This window comes from Mus caroli, unplaced genomic scaffold, assembly GCF_978045245.1.
Source record: "Mus caroli unplaced genomic scaffold, Mus_caroli_1 scaffold_8, whole genome shotgun sequence".
In the NCBI taxonomy this organism is placed as follows: Eukaryota; Metazoa; Chordata; class Mammalia; order Rodentia; family Muridae; genus Mus; species Mus caroli.
Window position 1 is genome coordinate 39130573 of NW_028227263.1, and position 22041 is coordinate 39152613.

At 41.5% G+C, this 22041-nt stretch overlaps 1 pseudogene; it reads right to left on the reverse strand.

Moving 5' to 3' along the window:
* The window catches only part of LOC110298032 (elongation factor 1-alpha 1 pseudogene), a 56572-nt pseudogene that overhangs the window by 15140 nt on the left and 19391 nt on the right, over positions 1 to 22041 (reverse strand).

Consider the following 22041-nt stretch of genomic DNA (forward strand, 5'->3'; position numbering starts at 1 on the left):
AACATAAGAGAAGAGGTTGAGGTGGGAAAGAAAGTGCAAGGGCTTAAAACAGTTCTTCCACTCTTGGGCTGGGTTTGCAACGCTGAACCGTGTGTTTGTACCCATGGTTCATATTTATCACTGCTCTTTGCGTTGCAATGAATGGCACTGTGGACCAAGGCCAGGTTCATGAGGCTGCTTGCTTCCTCTGCTTTCCTTATGCCATGTTAGGTTGGTTACTTGGGTGCTTGCTCCCAGGATAACTGTGACTCCATCAGTTACCCTTGCTCTATAGTCCTGAAAGATATCTTCTTCCCTATGGGCCTCGAGTTTCTGGAGGTGGGGCAGATGGGGAGATACATTTAAACAAACCATGATGTTTTGTTTTTAAAAACAGGCTGTTAGGGCTGGTAAGATGGCTCAGTGGGTTGAAGTGCTTGTGTAGCAGCCTGATGACCTGAGTTTGATGCCCAGATTCCACAAGGGAGTAGAAGAACCAACTCCCAAGAGTTGTCCTCAAACTCTCCCCTACACGTGGTGACACACATGCATGCCAACACATATATACTAAATAAAAAAAAATTAAAGTGTTTACAATGCAAAGAAGTACAGAGAATAATTCTGTCTAGAGGAATTAGTCTACTGTCTGATTGTGTCACCACAAGACTATCATTAAATATCTCTGATATAGGTGTTTCATTGGTAAAAGCAAGTATGTTTCATAAGACAAGGTTCTTTTGGGCCCTGCAGTCTAAAATTATCTGGACCTAAGTCTGTACTGCATGTACTAGAGTCTCATCTTCCCTATAAGGCCCCCATGGAACAGGAATAGTGTCTCCATTTCAGCCCCAGTGTCCTGGGGACACTGCCTGATCCATAGTAAGGCATCAGCTAAAAGGTTTGTAGAAAGACTAGTCAAAATATATCTTTCCCCCTTTCTTCTAATATCTCAGAGTGGTATAGAATTCAACACTCTAAACTGATATAATTCAACAAGAAATTAAAGATGAATAGTAGATATGAACCGAGAGTTGGTTCTTCATTGCCTGGAAACTTACTGTCAATGGATTCCACCAAGGGATCCCATGGAGGGCTAGGTGTCTCAGTTTCACTAAGACCCTCACTGTATGAGCTTCTCTGCTTATCATCTTGGACCTATGGCTGTCACACATCTGAAGGCATGTAACTTGAAGATGTGTTTGTGTGTGAGAAGTATGCATAGACATACAAGATATCTCAGAAAGACATTTTGAGTACATGCTTACATGTATTACATGTTAATACAGTGAGGGGGATGGGAGATCTGTACACCCTGAAGAATTCCCCGATCAATCTCTAAATTTGAAAGCTTCTTCCTGTCTGCTACGGAGCTTATTGCACAGAGCAAGCATGAGTGAGCCCCATGCCTCTTGTTTGTCTGTACCTGAGCTGTCATAACCCTGGGAAAGCTACAGGGTTTGGAGGCTTCCTTCAGAGTATTGACAGACAGAACACCAACACCCGGCTTTCTTTCCTGAATAAATGACATTCCAACTGCCTGGACTGCTGTCTGGAAAGTTCTCTTGGAGACAGTTGTTTTAAGCTTATATCTTTTTCTCCTCCCAGAGAGACAAAGAGATCAATCATTTGTTTTTCAAAGTAAACAGAACCATAAAATGAAAGACAGTGGTACAATAAGCAGGATTTTGCTTGAGTTGGGTCATACTTGCCTGAGTAAATATGTCTGAGTCAAGGGCTAAAGTGTAAGCAGGTCTAAGTGCAAGCCTCCAGGGACTATCCCTTGGGCATTAATATTAATATGAGGTTTTCATAGGGCACAAAGTAGTCTAATGTCATACCACTAACACTGTTTCTGGGTCAGCATGACTCCGGAGGCAAAAAGAACTTCTCTGCACTGCAGAAGCTTAAGGTTTCTTTTCTTGTCCCCAGTGCCTGCCACCCTCCCCCAGCACTGGCTGTCTCATTGCAGAATTAAGTGTTAACATAGGCAGAGCCCATTTGTGGAGCTGTTGCTGTTCTAAGCACTTTGCAGAGATTAACTCATTGATTCCTCAACATAATTCTGGAAGTCTGGATGCTGTATTACCTGCCTCTCACTGACAAAGGCTCTGAAGCGTGGAGGAGAGTGGATCACTTGCCCAAGGTGACACAGACTATAAGCAGAAGAGCTGGGGTTCATAGCCAGGCAGTCTGTCTAGAGACAACTTTATTAACTGGGATATCACACTTAAGATGGACTAATCCACTACTGCAAGTACCCTCTCAAAATAACTTTTAATATCAATATTAAATGAAAATCACGACTTAAAATAGAATAGACCTTTGGCAATTACATTTCATATATTAATTGATTGTAAGGATTATAATAAGGGAATTATGGTGGAAACCACTGAATTTGTTGTGTGGTTCAGAAGTATAGTAGAAAGTGTAAAGCTTCTCTGTGCTTGTCTACCAACTACTTGATCTCTGGATACAAGACTCCACTTATCTCGCTAGGATTCTGTTGTGTTGAATCCTGGGAACTGAATTCTTTAAAAGCACAGAGAAAATATTTAGTATGTGTGGTTGGGGCGTGAGAGATCCACAGATGGTGGCTTCTCTGCTTCTGTGGTAGGGGACTAGCTTTTCACATTTTAGTATCTTCCAAAGTTATAGTCCATATACAACAGCTTCACTGACAATCTGTTGGGATTTTTGCTGATATTTCCATGTAACTATATGTATTTTCACATTAGCAATCCTTTGGATGTGCAAAAAGAAAACTCAGAGTTGCCTCGCTAGATCTCACTTCAACCATGTGTGTGTGTGTGTTGCGTTTATTTTTTAAGGATTTATTCATTTAATCTTAAATGCATATGTGAGTGCACGTGTATATGTTTGTGTGTGCTCTTTGTGTTTGAAGAAGGTGCCAGATCCTCTAGACTGCAATTGTGGGTAGTTGTGAACTACCTACTAGGTTCTGGGAACCAAATCTGGGTCTTCTGTAAAAGCAGCAACTGCTCTTTACTGCGGAGCCATCTCCATCCAGCTCCACTTCTCAAGATTTGTATTTCTGGTTTTCAACTCCACCTTTTCCACTATTATCACAGTTTGAATAAATAGGAGGCATTTTTTCATACTCAGAAACAACATCAACAAAACCCACTTAGTTTGCTTTCTCACACACAAAAAAACCTAGTACCAATTCTGGTAACTTCTTACCCTTTCCCTATTCTCATAGGCAGCCCTCCCCTGGAGCTAACTTGTTTCATGGGAAACAATTGTGTCATCAGCATCAGCCAAATTGCCAAATGACATCTTCCTTTCTCTCTGATGTGTTACCATCCCAGGGGTTCAGTTTAACAGAAATCTGTGCTGAGGCCCAGAAAAGCACTAGTTATCATGCTTTAAAAAGCTTCAAGAAGAGCTACAGTCAGCTACTTTCTTCTCCTCCCTTCTGGCATTGCTGCCATTTTTATAATGTAGTGTTTGTATGTGTCTGCACGTGATGTGCAGTACATGGTGTGCACATATTATATATACTGGACTTCCCAAACAAAACTTCACATTCTAAAAATACATTTAATGTGTGATTACAAAATGAATCTTCCATATACCACTGCTCTCTTCTTTATTGATTTAATGAATAAGAATTTTAAAGCAATAGGTTTGTTCTGTCAAAAGAACAGCTTTTGTTAGCCAGATCTTTGACATTTAAATCTGTAAGGGACAGTGGTGACCCTGGGTATGGGGTGGCTGAGGAGAGATGTAGAGAAGACCACAAGATGGTGATCTGAGAGTGGTGTGCAGGAGAGATTTCTGGAAGCCAAATATCATTAGATGACCTCTTTTAAGAAGTGCTGTTGTACTAATTTAGGTAAGATGAACGGAGCTTCCATTGGCATGCAAAATAAGGATGGGCAAAGCAGTTGCATATAAAAAGGGAAGGAATGATAAAAGAATACTGAAGAGTGTGGATCTGGACTACGCATGGGTAAATTACAGCTATGCAAACTTGATAATCTAGTATCTGTTTCCAGATGTAGAAATTAGGAGAACGTTTCATATGTACATATAACAAATAGGGACTAGTGAGAGCAATCTCCTGTTTGTGAAGCAACAGAGCCAACAAGAACTTCAGCATCCATTACAAAGTGAGTTCTCCTTTTCTGAGGGTTCCCTGAGCCCTGAGGGGAGGGATTTGATGGAGACATCCCTTTAGGGTTCCAAGGTCTCTCACTCTGCATAGTCAAGTGTGGGTCTCTGTGTTTATTCCCAAGTACTGATGGCTGAAATTACCTATGAGTGTACAATCAAAACCTGGATGTTGAATGGAGTTAATCTAATTTATATGCCTAAGTAAGAACTAACCACCATGAAGTCCAGGTTGCGGGTGAATGCATATTTGTCATGTTATTCTTTTTTTTTTTTTTCTTTAAATGAAACTAGCTTTTTTTCTTCTCATATAATACATCTGGATTTCAGTTTCTTCTCCCTCTATTCATTCCTCCCCCTTCCCCTCCACCCCTCCTATTCAGATGCCGACTGACTTCTAAGAAATAATAACATGATAAACAATATAATGTAATGTAATATGATAAAACAAAAACAAACACAACAGAATTGGATGAAACAAACAGAGAAAGAAGTCCAAGAAAAGGCAAAAGAATCAGAGATTCACTCATTTTTTGCACATTCAGGAATCACATAAAACCACTATACTATGAGTATGTATGTATATATATATATGTGTGTATATGTATAAAAGCAAAGTATATATGTATATAATAAATATTATACTATAATAAAACATGTAGTATCTTGTAAGGAAAACATGTAATACATTATATATAATTACATATATAATATATGTAATAAAGTATATATAAATATATATTATAAGTAAATATATATTTGCTTATATTATAAGCAAAGAACTGGGTGCAGACCAGGTCTGTCTGCTTGCTGCTTCAATATCATTGAGTTCATGTGAGCTTTGCTTAGTTGTTCTATAGCAGTGCTTGTCAACTTTCCTAATGCTGCAACCCTATAATAAAGTTTCTCATTTCATGGTGATCTCCAAACATAAAAGTACTTTCCCTGCTACTACATAACTGTAAATTTGCTACTGTTATGATTTAGAATGTAAATACCTGTTAAATAGAATATCTGATATGTGCCCACCCTAGAGAAGTCTTGACCCACAGGTCGAGAACTACTGATTGAAAGGGTGTTTTGTTTTGTTTTGTTTTGTTTTGTTTTGTTGTTGTTTTGCTGTTGTCCTGCATTCCCTTTGGCTCTTACACTCTTTCTGCCTCATTTTCTGAGGGGCTCCCTGAGCCCTGAGCATTTGATGGAGATGTCCCTTTAGGACTGTTGCACAGTTTCTTACTCTCAGCGGGGCGTGGTGGCACACACCTTTAATCCCAGCATTCGGGAGGCAGAGGCAGAGGCAGAGGGATTTCTGAGTTCGAGGCCAGCCTGGTCTACAAAGTGAGTTCCAGGACAGCCAGGACTACACAGAGAAACCCTGTCTTGAAAAAACCAAAAAAAAAAAAAAAAAAAAAAAAAAAAAAAAAAAAAAAGTTTCTTATTCTCTGTATAATGTCTGGGTGTGAGTCTCTGTATTTATTCTCATCTGCTCTAGAAGAAAACTTCTCTGGTGATGGCTGAGCAAGGCATGGATCTATAAATATAGCAGAATGCAAATAAAAATCATTTTATTGCTACAATTGTTTTAGTTTGTTTGGTTTTCTTGCTTGTTTTCTTCCCTCCTTCCCTCCTTTCTTTTCTCTTCTTTTCTTTTCTGTTCTCTTCTTTTCTTTTTCCTTCTTTCTTTCTTTTATTTATTTATTTATTTATTTTAGTTTTTTTGAGACAGGGTCTCTCTGTATAGTCCTGGCTGTCCTGGAACTCACTTTGTAGACCAGGCTGGCCTTGAACTCAGAAATCTGCCTGCCTCTGCCTCCCAAGTGCTGGGACTAAAGGCATGCGCCACCTCGCCCAGCTCTTTCTTTCTTTCTTGAGTTAGTCTGATGCTGCTTATATTGTATGCTAATATTGGCCCCTAAAGCCTGAATGCCACCCAGAGACTAATGCAGTAGACCCAAATGACCACTATGTGACTTTGCCCCTGTCCCCAAGTTATTCCTGATGGTGAGTAAAGATGCCTACAGCCTATAGCTGGGCAGAATTGAGATGGGCACAGCTTGGGGTTCTCAGCCTTGGGATCAAAGGAGAAGAACCATGAGAGAGGAGAGGAAGGAGAGAGAGAAGGAGTCCACCATGGGGTAGGTGAGTCATAAAAATATGGCCATGCAGGCTAACCAATTGGAGTTAAGAGCTGCCCAGATTGAACATGGCAAATTTTAAAATGGAGTTGTCAATGGGGAAATAGATATAATAGTATAAAGGATAGATATCTGCCCAACTCTAGTATTGATTAAGGCCTATTATAAATATAAAGGTTGTATATGTCTTCTGTTTGGGAATTGAATACTCAAAGGTGGGGTAGAAGTCCCAAATTGAGATTAAATAGTTCCACAGTACTTTACTTCTCTCTCTGTCTGTCTCTGTCTCTCTGTCTCTGTCTCTCTGTATATATATATATATATATATATATATATATATATATATATATATATATGCGTGTGTGTGTGTGTGTTAGAACAGCAGTATGAGGTTTTACTCTAGCTCCCTGGACTATCTAGTCTCAGGTTTTTGGTCACCCAAGCAGTTTCAGGTATGGGTTCCATCTTATGCAGTGAGCCTTAATCAAATCAGATGTTGGGTACCAAAGACACTGGAATGTAGGAGTGAAGACTCTATGTAGACATCAACTTGACTTCTCCATGTTCAAGGGGTTGGCTAGGTGTTGTCTTCAGTAACAGGATTTTGCTGTCAAGTTGTGAAGAGCAACCTATAGTTTTGAAAACAGCATGGGTTGTTTGGGGATTCCCATGGGACCCCTTTTGCTAACAACTCAATTAGATGTAACCCAGTCCCAGTACTGGAAGCTTCATTCGATGACAAGAGATGTCCATTGGGGGCTCTGTCTCATCCATTATTTGGTGATTTTTATTAAGATCACCTTCATACATGTATATATTTTAGAAAGCTTCTACTGTACTAGGTTTCCATACTACCTCTCAATGGCCCTTAATTTTACAGTTTCTCCCCAGTATTCCCTTCTTTGTTCCCCTCACTTCTCACTTGACCCTCCATTCCAGCCCTGCACCCATCCATAATTATCTATTCTATTTCTCTCTTCTATCAAGATCTGTCATCTCTAGTCCTCTACTCCTGATTTAACCTTTGTGGTTCTATGGATGGTAGCTTGGTTATCGTTGACTTAAAAGCTACTATCCATATAAAGTGAATGCATACCATATTTGTTTTTCTGGGTCTTGAATACCTTACTCAAGATAATTTTTTCTAGTTCCATCACTTTACCTACAATTTCATGATTTCAATTTTTTAATGGATGACTAATATTCCATTGTGTAAATATATCACACTTTCTTTATCTATTCTTTTGTTGTGGGACATCTAGGCTTTTTCCAGTTTCTAGCTAGTATGACTAAGGCAGCAATGAACATCACTGAACAAGTGTCTTTGTGGTAGGATGAAGCATACTTAGGGTATGTGCCCAAGAGTGAGCCAAGTAGCTTGATCTTGAGGTAGATTGATTCCTATCCTCCTGGGAAATTATTCTATACTTTGGCAAATCTTTAAAATTTCTTAGAGAAAAGCAAAAGAAAGGACAGGCCCATCCTATTTGAAGGAAAGGAGTATACATTCCTCAAAACTCCCAAATGTTTTAGGTCTTACTTTCACTGCCTACTTCCACCACCTCTCTGTCTTTGCAGATGCAGATAATGCAGCCTCTCCATTTTCAAAAGGGCCAGCCCTGTTTTATGGATCGTTGTATCCAGGACAGAGGAACATCTCTTCACAGAGGCAGACAGACGCTTTGTCACTCGTGCTATTTTACTGTTTTCAGATCAGTTCGCTGGAAGCAAAGCTTGCCTTGCTTTACTTCTTGTTGCATGTTGTTTATGATGAGCAGAACCAGCAGAATGCTTCCTTGTTTTCACACTTTCGTGCTAACTCCTCCAAAGTCCCAGTGTTACAGCAGTTGGCATCCTCTTGTTCACACTGGGTGCTGGGCTGGCCCCCAATCTCTACTTATACTGATGAGATTTTCCTTTATGGCTATAGATTGTGGTAGACAGCAGCTCCCAGTTCAACCATTTGAGATTCAGAGCAACAATGAAAGGATGGCCATTATTTTTTTCTCAGTGCCTTATATATGATTCAAGGAAAGAGTCTAATTTTCTTGTTTGAGTCCTGTGTCCATCCACTGGAAGAATTAAGGCAGGCTGCTAGGAGGAACGGGCATCATGATGGCAGCCTATCTGGCCAATGGGAACAGGGTTGGTTCCCAAACGGAAGAGAGGAGCTAGTAGCAGGGGTAATGAGAGAAAATGCTAGAAATAAAGGTGAAAATATTTTTATAGTAAAAGTCATTTGCATGATGCATCCACGAGTATCCATCACTAGAATATTCACTTAAATTCTTCACTACTTATCCCTAACCTTTAGTTATGGGTAATTTTCTCTTGTTCGTGGGTCTCTGGAAGATTAAGATGGGGCTCTGAGAGATAGTAACATTGTCTAAATTGTCTTTCATGGGGCTGGCATGGACAATGGATATGATGGAAGATGGCAGTTACAAAGCCTCAGATGATGGACCGGACACCTGAGGCACATGTTACAGTAGGTGTGGGACTAGATGGTGACAGAGATGTCTTCAAGCATGAACTGGCCTAGAAATGGATGTCATACAAACTATTCCTTTCCCAAAATATACAGAAAGTGAAAAGCTTGAGGATGTGGTCAGAGATGCTCCTGCTTTTATATGTCGGAGATTTTCCAGCAGGGTATGACAGAACCATACTACTCTCCCCACCCCGCAGCTTGTTATTTTGTTTGTTTCCTAGAGACAGGAGATCTTGTTCTCTAGCCCTGGCTTGCTTGGTCCTCACCATGTAGCCTAGGCTAGCCTTGAACTCATGGCCTGCTCCTGCCTCAGCTTCCCAATGCTGAGATTACAGTTATATGCTACCGTGCCTTGCCTGTACTTCTTTTCTCACTTTCCTCTATGTCCCAGGCCCACTTCCCTACTTTATGACATGCCTCTCTCTCTGTTTCTTATAAGAACCAATTCATGTATGGAAAATAACTAACTCTGAATTTGGGAAAAAAGAATTCCATTATTTTGTTTATATGCCTGAATATGAGAAGACTTCATAGATAAGAGGAAAATGAAAACTGTGCTGTTTCAAAGCAAATGAGTAAAGACATGGGAAGTTGGACAAAGAGACAAGCAGAACAGTATTAGAGAAAATCCAATATGACAGTTTATACAAGTATAAAATATAGTAGTTATACTAGTTGCTTCTTTTAAGATACCATTTTTATTTTATTTTTGAGACTCTCATAAATGCACAATGCAATGTATTTTGATCATATTCACCCCCATCTTACCAGAGCCACTCTGCCAACCTAATCCCCTCCTCCCCCAATTAGTAACCTTTGTATCAATGTGACAGAGACCTGCAGAGCTTCTCCAGAGAAAGTATCCAAGGAGCTGAAGGGGTCTGCAACCTTGGTAGGTGGAACAACAATATGAACTAACCAGTACCCCCAGAGCTTGTGTCTCTAGCTGCATATGTAGCACAAGATGGGCTAATTGGCCATCATTGGGAAGAGAGGCCCCTTGGTCTTGCAAACTTTAAATGCCCCAGTACAGGGGAACACGAGGGCCAAGAAGTGGGAGTGGGTGGGTAGGGAACCAGGGCGTGGGGGAGGGTATAGGGGACTTTCAGGATAGCATTTGAAATGTAAATGAAGACAATATCTAATAAAAAATTGGAGAAAAAAAAAAAGAAGACCTGCAGAGACTGCAAAAAAGAAGGTCACTTTGGCAAATGGTTTCAGATTGCTCTTTTCCTCCTGGGCAGCACATCATGGTGGCAGGACTTTGTTTCAGAAAAGCTTGTCTTTATGATGGACAGAAAGCGGAGAGAGGAAGGGGCTGGAGACAAGATGCCCAGACCTACCCCCAATAGTAAACTTTTTCCAACTGGTTCCCACTTCCTAAAGTTTTCAGAACTTCCCAACACAGGGTTACCAGCTGAAGATGCTTAATTCATGAGTCTTTAGGGGACATTTCTGATAAAATTCATAACATGAAGACATTTCTGTGGAGAATGAAATTCCTGGGAAGCCCATCTGTGGAACTATCTCCTGAGGCATCTTGACTTCTTGCCAGAGTAACTTACAGAGTAGCTGTGTGTGATTCCAAGACACAGAAATGCCGTCTGAAGACCGGAATGCAGGTAGGTGTCTTCAGTGGTTAGGCCCAGTCCCAATAGGCATGAGGAAGGACTCGGAGGCTTCAGGATTGGTATTTACACTGGATGCACCTACACAGCAAGCAACCGTTGGTCAGTCTAAGCTGCACCCATGGTTGTTCTAATACACTTCCCTAGTATAGCTCTAGAGTCAGTGTTCATTATGGTTATCTCTGAGGCACAACTTTCCTTTTACTTTCTACCAAGTTCACAGTTCTCAGTCAAATGGAGGCATGAGTGCTCTTTTATTCTCCCAGGAGAAACATCTGCCCTCCCGGAGTGTGGCCATGCTGTGAAAAGAGAGATCACAGACTATTGCTCTGCAGCCTGCTTCCATGGTAGCTGATCGCTAGGCAAAATGTCAGAGCAGCTGGCGCTCATCAATTCATCCTCTGTGATTCCAAATACCAATTACTACTGTGAACTCCTAATTGCCTCATTTCTAGCCACATTTTAAAGTAATTAATAAGTAATTGAGTAATGCGTTAATAATAGTCTTAATCATTTTTCTAATGATCAGCTCCATATATACTCGTCTTTATGACCCGGGGGAAGCATTGCATCTCAGGTCATATCTTGTTAATAGCCCCCCAAGCAATCATTTCTTACTAATTTGCTTTCCTCCCAGTACTGGGGGACTTGCATTCAAACTAAAGCTTGTCAGACCTCTGGGAATTTTCCTCCTTCCCCGGCTGGCCCCATGCTTTCTTCTCATCCAATTTATTCTCCAACTGAAACTCAGATAGAGGTGTCAGTGTCCAAGAGAGATTTCTAATTTCAGTGAAGCCTTATCTTCGCTGGGAGATATGAAGGCATTTATTAACCTTTGAATTTTGATTCAAAGAGAAGGGAAGCTACTGTAGAACAGCCCAGACCATCCAGATAGCTAGAGGCAAGAAGCAGAGAGTCATAAATAGAACTCCAAATAGGTTGAAACTTGCTTTCATAAGATGATCATGAAGGGTTGAGATCCAGGGTGACCAAGCCATCTGGAAATGAGTTGGGGCACTGGGGTCCCTGTGGAATCTCACTAACATGTGGGATGGAGAACTTAGGTACAGAAACACTAACAGCTGATTAAGAGGTCAGGCTTGAATTAACTTTTTATTTTGGAGCCTTTTGATCAGTCCCACAAATGATGTAATCAAGTTTCTGTAGATAGATCGAAATCCGATGAACTAACAAGGATTCCAATATGATTTCTCAGCTTTTTGGCTAAGAACATGTGTAAAATAATAACCTATGTATTCACTCCTCTATTAGTTTGCTTTTTATTGCTGTGATAAAGGCCATGACTAAAAGAAACTTGAGGAGGAAAGGGTTTATTTATTTGGTTTCTATGCCCACATCACAGTTTGTCATGCAGGAGCAAAGTTGGGGCACTGAACTCAAGTGCGACCTGAAGCAGAAGCCATGGAGGAACACTGCTTCCTGGCTCAGCGTTCAGTTTACTCAGCTTGCTTTTGTTTACTCGCAAGGGCTACCTGCCCAGGGGCAGCACCATGCACCCTAGGCTGAGTCCTCCCACATCAACTGTAAATCAAGAAAATGCTCCCATAGACTTGCCTACAGGCAAATCTGGTGTATTTGTTCGTTTGTTTGTTTTTCAGTTGAAGCTCCTTCTTCCCAGATGACCCTATTTATTTCAAGCTGAAAAAAACAAAGCAAAAGCAAACAAAAGCAAACAAAACAAAACAAAACAAAAAACCAACAACAAAGAACAAACCAAAAAAACCCCAAACAAACAAAACAATGACAAAATCCCCTAACCATCCCAAGCCCCTTATGTACTGAGCGCCTCTGAAACACTTTGTAGATTAGATCTAGTGCAGAAGGTTTATAAAAGATGACTCTGAGTCTGCCCTTGAACTCCTGATCTATTTTGGGAATAAACTCAAGAAGCCCTAAGGACACCAGAATCTGCCAAGGAAAGGTTGGATGTGAGACTCCATCATGCAAAGAAGTTGGAATGGCCCTTAGAAGGTATCCTGAAGTTGAAAGAACCTAGTGGGGAAACCCCCACTCAACTCCCGATTCGGCGTGCACCCAAGAATCACGCACGAATAGAACACAACACCTTGATGTAACAACACGAGGTATTTTAATGGCGGAGCTACGGGTCGAAAAGTATCTCACACAGGAGACAGTGGATTCGACCACGAGGTTTGGAAGCTAGGGTTTTTTATATGAAAGGAGTGGGGCTGGGGGAGGAATTGGCGCGGTTTCACATGATTGGTCCATTTAAACATCAGCAGCCTGTTAACATTTAAACTTAGGTCAGAGGGGTGGGAGATAGGGAGGCGATGGGCCTGCCCGGGTATGTCCTGGTCTGTTCTGCTATGTTCTCAGCCCCAGGTTTCAAAGCTCACAAACAACTCTTTGGGCTATTTGACATACATTACATGAATCACAGGTCTCAAGTTTTATTTCCTTTCAAAGTAAGACTTGGAGACTGGGACCTGACTGTCCTTCACTGACCAGTGACTAAGGGCAGGCTGCAGTGGGGAAGAAACATAACAATTTCTGGTAAGGGACTTTGCCATGAACAACCTGCATTTTAGCCTTTCTGGAGTAAGAAAAATGAGGACCCTTTTCCTTCATGGAGGATACGTCAGCATCTAACACCATCTTTCTCTCTAGAAGTCACCCTTCTCAAGCCTGTTCAGTTGCTTAGACGACTTTCTCATCTATTTTTGTTATTTGTTTGCTTGTTTAAGTACCGAGTCTCACATAGACCACACTGGCCTTAAACTCCTCCGTGTGAGTGACACCACGTAAGTGAGGCTAGCTAGCTTTGCACCCCTGACCCTCCTGCCTCTACCCGCAGAGCTGGGATCACGGGAGTGTGCTACCTTGCTGGGTTTCCACCTATCCTTTAGCAGAGGTCAATGGGATCACTGCAACAGTGAGAGACTCCATCTTTTACCTCCACCCCCTCTGTGGAGTGGCTCAACATTTTCCTCCGTTTTTCAGGAATGTGGTGCTATTGACTTGCAAAGATAACCAATCACACCTTTTGTTCTCAGAGACTTCCTTCTGGTCTCTAAACCAGTTCAAAAGGCAACTAGCAAAGCCAAATGCAGTTCTAAGGGAAGAACTCCTCATATCCTGAGGCTATCCCGTCCTTTAATTATGCCTTTAAGATTTATTTTATTTTATGTTCATGAGTATTTATGTGTCTGTGCATGTGCACATATGCGTGTGTGTCCGTGCACTACATTCATGCCTGGTGCTTGCAGAGGCCAGAAGAGAGCACTAGATCCCCTGGTGACAGTAAGACTCCAAGTGGGTGCTAGAAAATGGAATCCAGTTGTCATGGCAATAAAATACCTGATGGTCTGGCTGCTGCCCAGCTCTCAGAGCTTCCACTTTTTTTTTTTCAGATTTATTTATTATATGTAAGTATTGTAAGTATTATAAGTACACTGTGTAGCTGTTTTCAGACACACCCAAAAAAGGGTGTCAGATCTCATTACGGGTGGTTGTGAGCCACCATGTGGTTGTTGGGATTTGAACTCATGACCTTTGGAAGAGCAGTCACTGCTCTTAACCACTGAGCCATCATTCCAGCCCCAGAGCCCCCACTTTTGTAGACACATCAGATGTGTTATACATTCAGAATGTTCCAGATTCTATCATGCTTCTTGTACTGCTGTGACTTATTCCTACTGATCTGAAAGAGCAGCCAGTGCTCTTAACTACTGAGAGAATTCCCCAGCACAAGGGGCACTTTTTAGTTGCCAACATTTTGACACTACTAGTATCAGAATTTCATACTTTAAATCTCCCCTCTCAGCCAGGCGTGGTGGCGCACGCCTTTAATCCCAGCACTCGGGAGGCAGAGGCAGGCGGATTTCTGAGTTCGAGGCCAGCCTAGTCTACAAAGTGAGTTCCAGAACAGCCAGGGCTACACAGAGAAACCCTGTCTCGAAAAACCAAAAATAAATAAATAAATAAATCTCCCCTCTCCTCATTCTCCACCTTTTATTTTTACTTCATGTTTCCTTTATAACTTTGTTTAACTTTTGTTCTTAGGTCTGAGATTCTAGATTTCTGTCTTCTGTCTATTTCTAAATCAGGATAGTATTAAGTAGCCTAGACTGGTAAGACTAGAGAGATGATCCACCTCATCCTAGAGTCAAAGAGCAACTTTGTTTATCCCACTTGATAAGAAGCTTTCCGGATCCCTCCCCACATGGCTACTGACTCTAGCTATGCCTCATAAATTCTCACCCAAACCTTTTTAATAGCTTCCTAATGGATTCCCTCACTCCATTTCCCCTCCCCCTCTCATTTCCCACACTGCTGCTAGAGTGATCTGCTTAAAACCCATGTCTAAATCTTATTGCTTCTTCCTTAAAAGCCTTCAAGTTCCGATTGCCTTCTGGATAACGTTCAAAGTCTTTGTCATGACATTAAAACACCTCATGGTCTGGCCGCTGCCCAGCCCTCAAAGCTCTGTCTTTCACAAACACATCAGACGCTTCATAAATTCAGAATGTTCCAGATTTTATCATGTGTTTTGTATCACTGTGTCTTATTCCTGTGGATCTGTTTGGAACATCCTTTCCTGTACAACTCAGAAAAGAGTTGTTTTTAGCTTTTTTTTTTTCTTCATAACATGGTTAACTTGACTTACCCTTCCTTCCTTCCTTCCTTCCTTCCTTCCTTCCTTCCTTCCTTCCTTCCTTCCTTCCTTCCTTCCTTCCTTCTTCCCTCCCTCCCTCCCTCCCTCTCTCTCTCTCTCTCTCTCTCTCTCTCTCTCTCTCTCTCTCTCTCTCTCTTTCTTTCTTTCTGGTTTTTTTGAGACAGGGTTTCTCTGTGTAGCCCTGGTTGTCGTGGAACTCACTCTGTAAACGAGGCTGGCCTCGAACTCAGAAACTGACTTATTGTTTAAAGAAAAGAATTGTACAGATGAGGGCCAGCTTGTCAAGACCACTGGAGTGAGTATTCTGAGGCCTATGAGATGGGGGAGGAGGTGTGAACTGAGACCATAATTAATTATTTTTTAAAGGCTTATTTATTTATTTTTATTTTGTTTATATGAGTATTTGCCTTCATGTATGTATGTGTGCCACGTGTGTGCCTAAGAAAGCCAGAAGACATAGGAACCCCTGGAACAGAAGCTACCTTGTGGGTAATAGAAGCTGAACCCAGGTCTTCTGCAAGATCACTAAGCACTGAAGTACTGAGTCATCTCTCTAGTACCCATAGCCATTTTTTTTTTTTTTGAGACAGGGTTTCTCTGTGTAGCCCTGGCTGTACTGGAACTCACTCTGTAGACCAGGCTGGCCTCGAACTCAGAAATCTGCCTGCCTCTGCCTCCCAAGTGCTGGGATCAAAGGTGTGTGCCACCACTGCCCAGCTCATAGTCAATTCTTAAGATAAATTCACTACAAATTTAAGGTTAGAAAAAAAATTAAATATAAAACTATGTACAATTCTGAGAATGGAGAAACGTAAGTTTCACTTACTACTGGAACAATCCAACAAAGACTGAAGGAAAAGCTCAGTTATTATTACCCTTGGGAAACAGAGAGGAACCAAACTGAAATGCCTGCAACTTCAGGTGCACTCAGAGAAGGTGCCAAGGGAGCCTCATGCCCACTGTCTGCTGTCACCTGCTGAATGTAGACAGAAGCTGGTCAGGTGGCATCTCTTGGCTTCTCTCTCAGGTCTGTGCCACCTGCCTCTGCTTTCCAAGAACTAGCCAAGGCTGGAAGCCAGATCTCCTTGCAGTTGCCTGCCTCTATGAGGGCCTATTCAGTGGGCACGTACCTAACTCTCTCTCATTATAGCCTGGCAAGGGGTTAACTTGTCTATCTACCACAACCTCATAGACAACTCTGCCCTCTGTGGGGCCAGGGACTTACAAGGGCTAACTTTTCTACTTGCACCCTGACCATGTATGGGAGGGCCTGTCCAGAAGTCACCTATGATCTTTTATTTACTTTGAGACCGGGTCTCCTGGAGCCCAAGTTGGCCTTAAACTTGCTGTGTAGCCAAGGCTGAACTTGAACTCCTGATCTTCCTACCTCTAGCTCCCCAGTGTTGAAATTATAGAAGTGTGCGAACACACGTGGCCTTATGCTGTGCTATGAACTGAACCTAAAGCTTTGTGAATATTGGTTAAGCAGTTGAGAAACTGATCACCAGCCTTAACCTACCTACGAGCTTTTTAGGAGAAATGAAGTTGTTCTTTTTCTAGCTTTATAAGCCGGATCACAAGCCTTTACAGAATCCCTGCCTGTGGTGGGGGTCAGGTAGACTGGGGAACCTGGTTCTTCAAGGGCGAGGAATCATGGAGCAAGTAAAGGACAATGGGAAAAAAATGACAATAAAATTGAGTTCAAAGTTATTTTCTCTGAACTGGAAAGGCAAATATTAGGCAAGATTACTGAAAAATATGTACACACATGCATATCCTGGTGACATTTTAGAAATAAAAGATGAGATCCAAATGTTTAAAAAAAATAATGATACTGGCAGCAACATCTTCATTTATGATATTGGAAATATCCTCCCCAGTGGGCTTATAAAGGGAAATAAATGGTAATTTCACATGATCATATTCAATCTAATTTTGTTCACTCATGACAATAATAGGTTCATACTTTTAGATGTGAAAACACTCAGAAGTATCACATCTACATTCTCTTTCTAAAACCAATAGAAATCCATTGCAACAGCCCACTTGAGTGAAAATAGAATTAGCATAAAGATCTCAAAACAGCCAAATTTTGCTGTACGAGGAATAGTGGCAATCAATGACACCAGGGAAATTTCAGTTTAAGCAATAGTTATGTCTATGGTCTGGAAATTCACGGAAATTGTTAAGAAAGATTTCTTGAGACAGGAAGGACATGATGCAAGGAAAAAAAAAAAATGAACGCCCAGCGTGGAAGTAAACTGGAGTGCCAGCTTCCAAGTTGAAGTGCCACTTCCATCATGTCTTGCTATTCCAAAGATGAGCAAATTACTTAACCTTTTGTGCCTTGGTTTCCTTCTCAGTATAATGAGATTAATAATAGCACAGGCTTCATAAGATTGTTTTGAAGAATACATAAATCAGGACATATAAGGATTTAGAAGAATATTTATCATGCAGTAAGGGCTAAATGGGCAGGATATTTCAGCACTGTTATTGTCACCATAATGGCTACTATTATCACTATCATTATTATTATATTATCTACAGGATAGAAACATAATCACTATTTAATTCTTAACACTGTTAAGAGATAAAAAGCTTCAAATACTCATTTAAATTAAGTAAACCAGTAGAAAACTTGAAACAGGATATAGAACTATAAAATCAGTGGAAGAAAAGGAGAACAAAGATATCTCAATTAATCCAGCTAATTAACCAGATGACAAAGAGAGCACATGGGGCTTGTCTGGGAAGGATTAGAAACTCAGAGTACCCTGAACTTGAGGGGCTTCTTAGACAACATATGTACATATATATATGTATACATATATTTAAAATTTGCATTTGGGGCATTTTGAGAAGATTGGGATAATGCATGGCTGGGAGGTCTGATAAAATGGTTTGTTGTGGCTATGAAAACAAACCTAATCATAGCAGACAGGAGGCGGGTGATGCCCTGGATGTGTGGAGAATCAGATGGCTAAATTGGACTACCCTATCTGGGAATGGGAAATGTTCCACTTGTGAAGGATGCATTTGTCTTTGTGCAGAAGTAGACCCAGATTCAGACAAAACAGCACTCAAAGACTAGGACACAGGCAATGAGGGGGAAAAATCGTCATTATTTTGTCCATTCAACAAATTTGTATCAAACATCCATGTGCCAGAGGCTAAACTAGACTCTAGGGTATGTGGATGAAAAAAAATATATAACCATGTTGTCCACATATAATTTTTTTCTTTCTTTATTCTTTTTGACACAAAGTCTTATAAAGTCCTGGACCGTACTCAGGTGACTCCTTGTGAAACTCCCCCCCTCCCCCCCCCCCCCCCGCTCCTCCCAAATGAATAAAGGGACCAATCACTGGGCGAGTAGGAGGGACTGCGAGTAGGCGGGACTGCCGGGTTGGACCCAGGAAGAAAGGAAGCAAGAGAGTAAGAGGCTTTTTGGACTGGGATAGTGAGAGGGCAAGATGTAGCTACTAGTGTCTCCTGGCTTATATGGTGAATCCATCAGGATTCACCACCAGAGGATTTAGATTTAATGTGGCTTATAAGATTAGGATTCTAGTTGTGCCCAGAGATTGAGTTACCATTGTTTCTGAACTAAGTTTGTATGGTGTTTTCCCTCACACTGGTTTGACTGGGTTCAAGAAAGAAAGGTAAGGCAGCAAAGCATGGGTTTGCCAGATGTGCACCACAAAAGCCATGGAGGTGTGGTGGGGGTGGGTTGAAGCATGGGGCTGGCGTGGTAAGGACCCATCAGAGGGAACGTAGCGAGTTGGATGGAGAGATTGTGGAGCTGAGTCAGAGAGTACATCAGGCCTGAGAGTAGCTGGGCGAAGCACTGGAACTTGGAGTTCTTTTTCTATTTCCCACAACACTGGTTGGCCTTGAACTTCAGATACTCCTGCTTCCGCCTCCCAATATAACCCACGGGCTTAGTGGATGCTAAACAAACTATTCTACTAACTATGCCCTACCCTAAGACCTGTGTGAGAACACCTGCTCCCTAAGCTGGGGGTGCTGTTTTGTGAGGTTGTGAGGCTAGAGGCATGCCTTTTGGAGATGAATCACCTTGGGCAAGTCTTTGACGGTTATAACCCAAGCCCAACTCTACCTGGAGCTCTCTGCTTCCTAGCACAAAGAGACATGAGACATCTCTTTATGTTCCTGCCTCCATGAACTCCTCTATAGCTCCCCTGACATGATAAACAATAACTGTGAGTCACAATAAACCTGTCAGCCCTTAAGTTGCTTCTATTCAGTAGAAGAGATAAAGCAACCAAATGTTAGGTCTGTAACTGTAAGAGAATGAAGTCTTTCCTCAGTCCATAAGAGGGACAAATTTCCTTTCAGACATTAAATCAACGAGCTAAATATTGATATATAAGGCAACACCTTCTGTCTTTACTTTTCCAGAGTTAAACATTTATTTTTATATTTTCAGTATTACCCAGATATAAAGCTGCCAACTATATTGTAATTTGTATTCCAGAGGCAAGCTCATAGCAAAGAATGCTCTGCAAGCATCCTGCTGACTCTGGTTGACTTAGGTAGGGGTCTCAGTAGTTCTTGAGATCAATTCAGGGGGAAGCCTGGACCAGGGGAGCCCTTGTTCACAGTCCCTGTCATTACTCCAGTACAGACTGACTCTGAGGCTGTCAATCTCATGAATAGCCATTACTATTCCATCTCTGAAGCTATACATTCTTGGTTTTTTGTTTGTTTGTTTGGTTGGTTTGGTTTTTTGAGACAGGGTTTCTCTGTGTAGCCATGACTATCCTGGGACTTACTTTGTAGACCAGCCTGGCCTCAAACTCAGAAATCTGCCTGCCGCTGCCTCCCGAGTGCTGGGATTAAAGGTGTGTGCCACCACTGCCCAGCGAAGCTATACATTCTTACATGTTTCCTGGCATCCCTTTCTGCAAGAAGGGCACAGAGACTGCTTCCCCTCCATTCCCCTAAATGCATGTTTAGAAGTCTGTGTAGCTAGAATTCCAGGTGTGACTCCTGCAGGTGTACTGAACAGTAGGGCTGGGAATCTTTATTTACAAGTGTCAAGCAAGGAGCACCCAATCAACTGCACCTGTGCACAGAGTCTGGGCAGGGACATCAGCTCTGCAGAGAATCAGGAAGAGCTGACCTGCTGTTGCTGAAATCCAGTGAGAAAAGAACTGGAGATCACTGCAGGCAGCAAAACTCAGCAAAGCCGAGGGAGCAACAGGCACAAGAGCGTTGGTGTTGGGGTTTAGGAGACTATGTACAGCTTAATTGAGATAATGTTTGCAGAGCTTCCGAAAGCTACTAGAGTTGTGTGTGACCTCCATGAGCATGAAATCATCTTCCTGAAGTAATTAAGTCAGAGAAAGTCTGTGCATCTTGCAGAAAAGTGAGAATATAAATTTTCCAAGTACAAAGATGTAGCCCTTAAAAACAGACTGTTCTAATTTCCTGGAGAATACTTATTGAGCTCCAGCATATTCCACTGAGTGGATACATTAGCATGACTATATCCATTCTATTATTAGTAAAAATATATTAGTTCCATTTCACTGTTATCTGTAACATCTTTGTATATGCACTCATTTATATTAAACATTATTATATGTTAATGGGAAAGACACAGTTGTTAAATTCTCCTTCTCCTGTTGGGTATAAATGTGTTTATGTAGTGTGTGCATGTACATGCATGTACATGGTTATGCACATGTATGCATGTAGAGGCCAGAGTTCACATCTGTATTCTCTTGATGACTCTCAATCTTTTTATTTCATTTAATCTTTCATTAAATCTGGGGATCCTAATTCATCTAGGCTGGCTGGCTAACATGATTGAGGGTTCTGATGGTCTCAGTCCTCAGCCACAGCACTGTGGTTACAGATGCATGGTTTGGTTTTTGTTGTTGTTGTTGTTGTTTGGTTGGTTTTTTGTTTGTTTGAGACAGGGTTTCTCTGTGTAGCCCTGGCTGTACTGGAACTCACTCTGTAGACCAGGCTGGCCTCAAACTCAGAAATCAACTGGCCTCTGCCTCCCAAGTGCTGGGATTAAAGGCGTGCCCCACTACATCCGACCAGATGCATATTACCACATGCTCAGCTTCTTATGTGGGTGCTGGTTCTCATGTTTGTCCATGTGGCATGCATTTTACCAACAGAGACATCACCTCAGCATAGTTGTTGAATTCAAGAAAGAATATCATCTAAACACATCTTAGTGAAAAAAATAAGGTAATTAGACAGTCAGAACAGAGCAACTGTCTTAGTTACTTTTTTATTGCCATAACAAGCACTGTGACCAAGACAACTTATAGAAAAAAAAAGTTTATTGGAGTCTTGCTTACAGTTTCAGAGGGTGAGTGCATTCATGATCATCTATGATCATCATGGCAAGGAGGCAGGCATGACACTGGAGCCATAGCTAAGAGCTTACATCTGATCAACAAGAACCTGCCAGAGAGTGACAGAGCTAAACACGGGAAAGGCCCACCCCTAGCAACATACCTCCTCCAAAAGACCACATCTCCTAATCCTTCCTAAACAGTTCTACCAACTGGTGATCAAACATTCAAATATATGGGCCTATGGGGCATTCTCATTCAAACCACCACACTAATGCATATAAAAATTATAGTTGCTGGGCAGGCAAGATGGTCCAGTGGGTAGAGATGCTTAGCAAGCTAATCAGACAACCTAAATTTAATCCCCATAATCCATGGGATGAAAAGAGAGATGCCAATTCCTATAGGTTTTTCTGACCTTCACACTACTGCTATGATATGCTGCACATAAGTCTCCCCCAGACACAAATAAATAATTAACTATGAAGTGGCAGGCTGATGACTATGAGAAGACATGAGAGAATAGACGCATGAGCAGAGAGGGCAGGAGGAATTTGGGTAATTCCTTGGTTTATATAAGGTAAACATGTTGGATTTGTTTTGGTTGTTTTGAGGGAAGTTTTTTTTGTTTTTAAAGACACAGTCTCAGGTAGCCTAGGCTGGCCTTAAAACT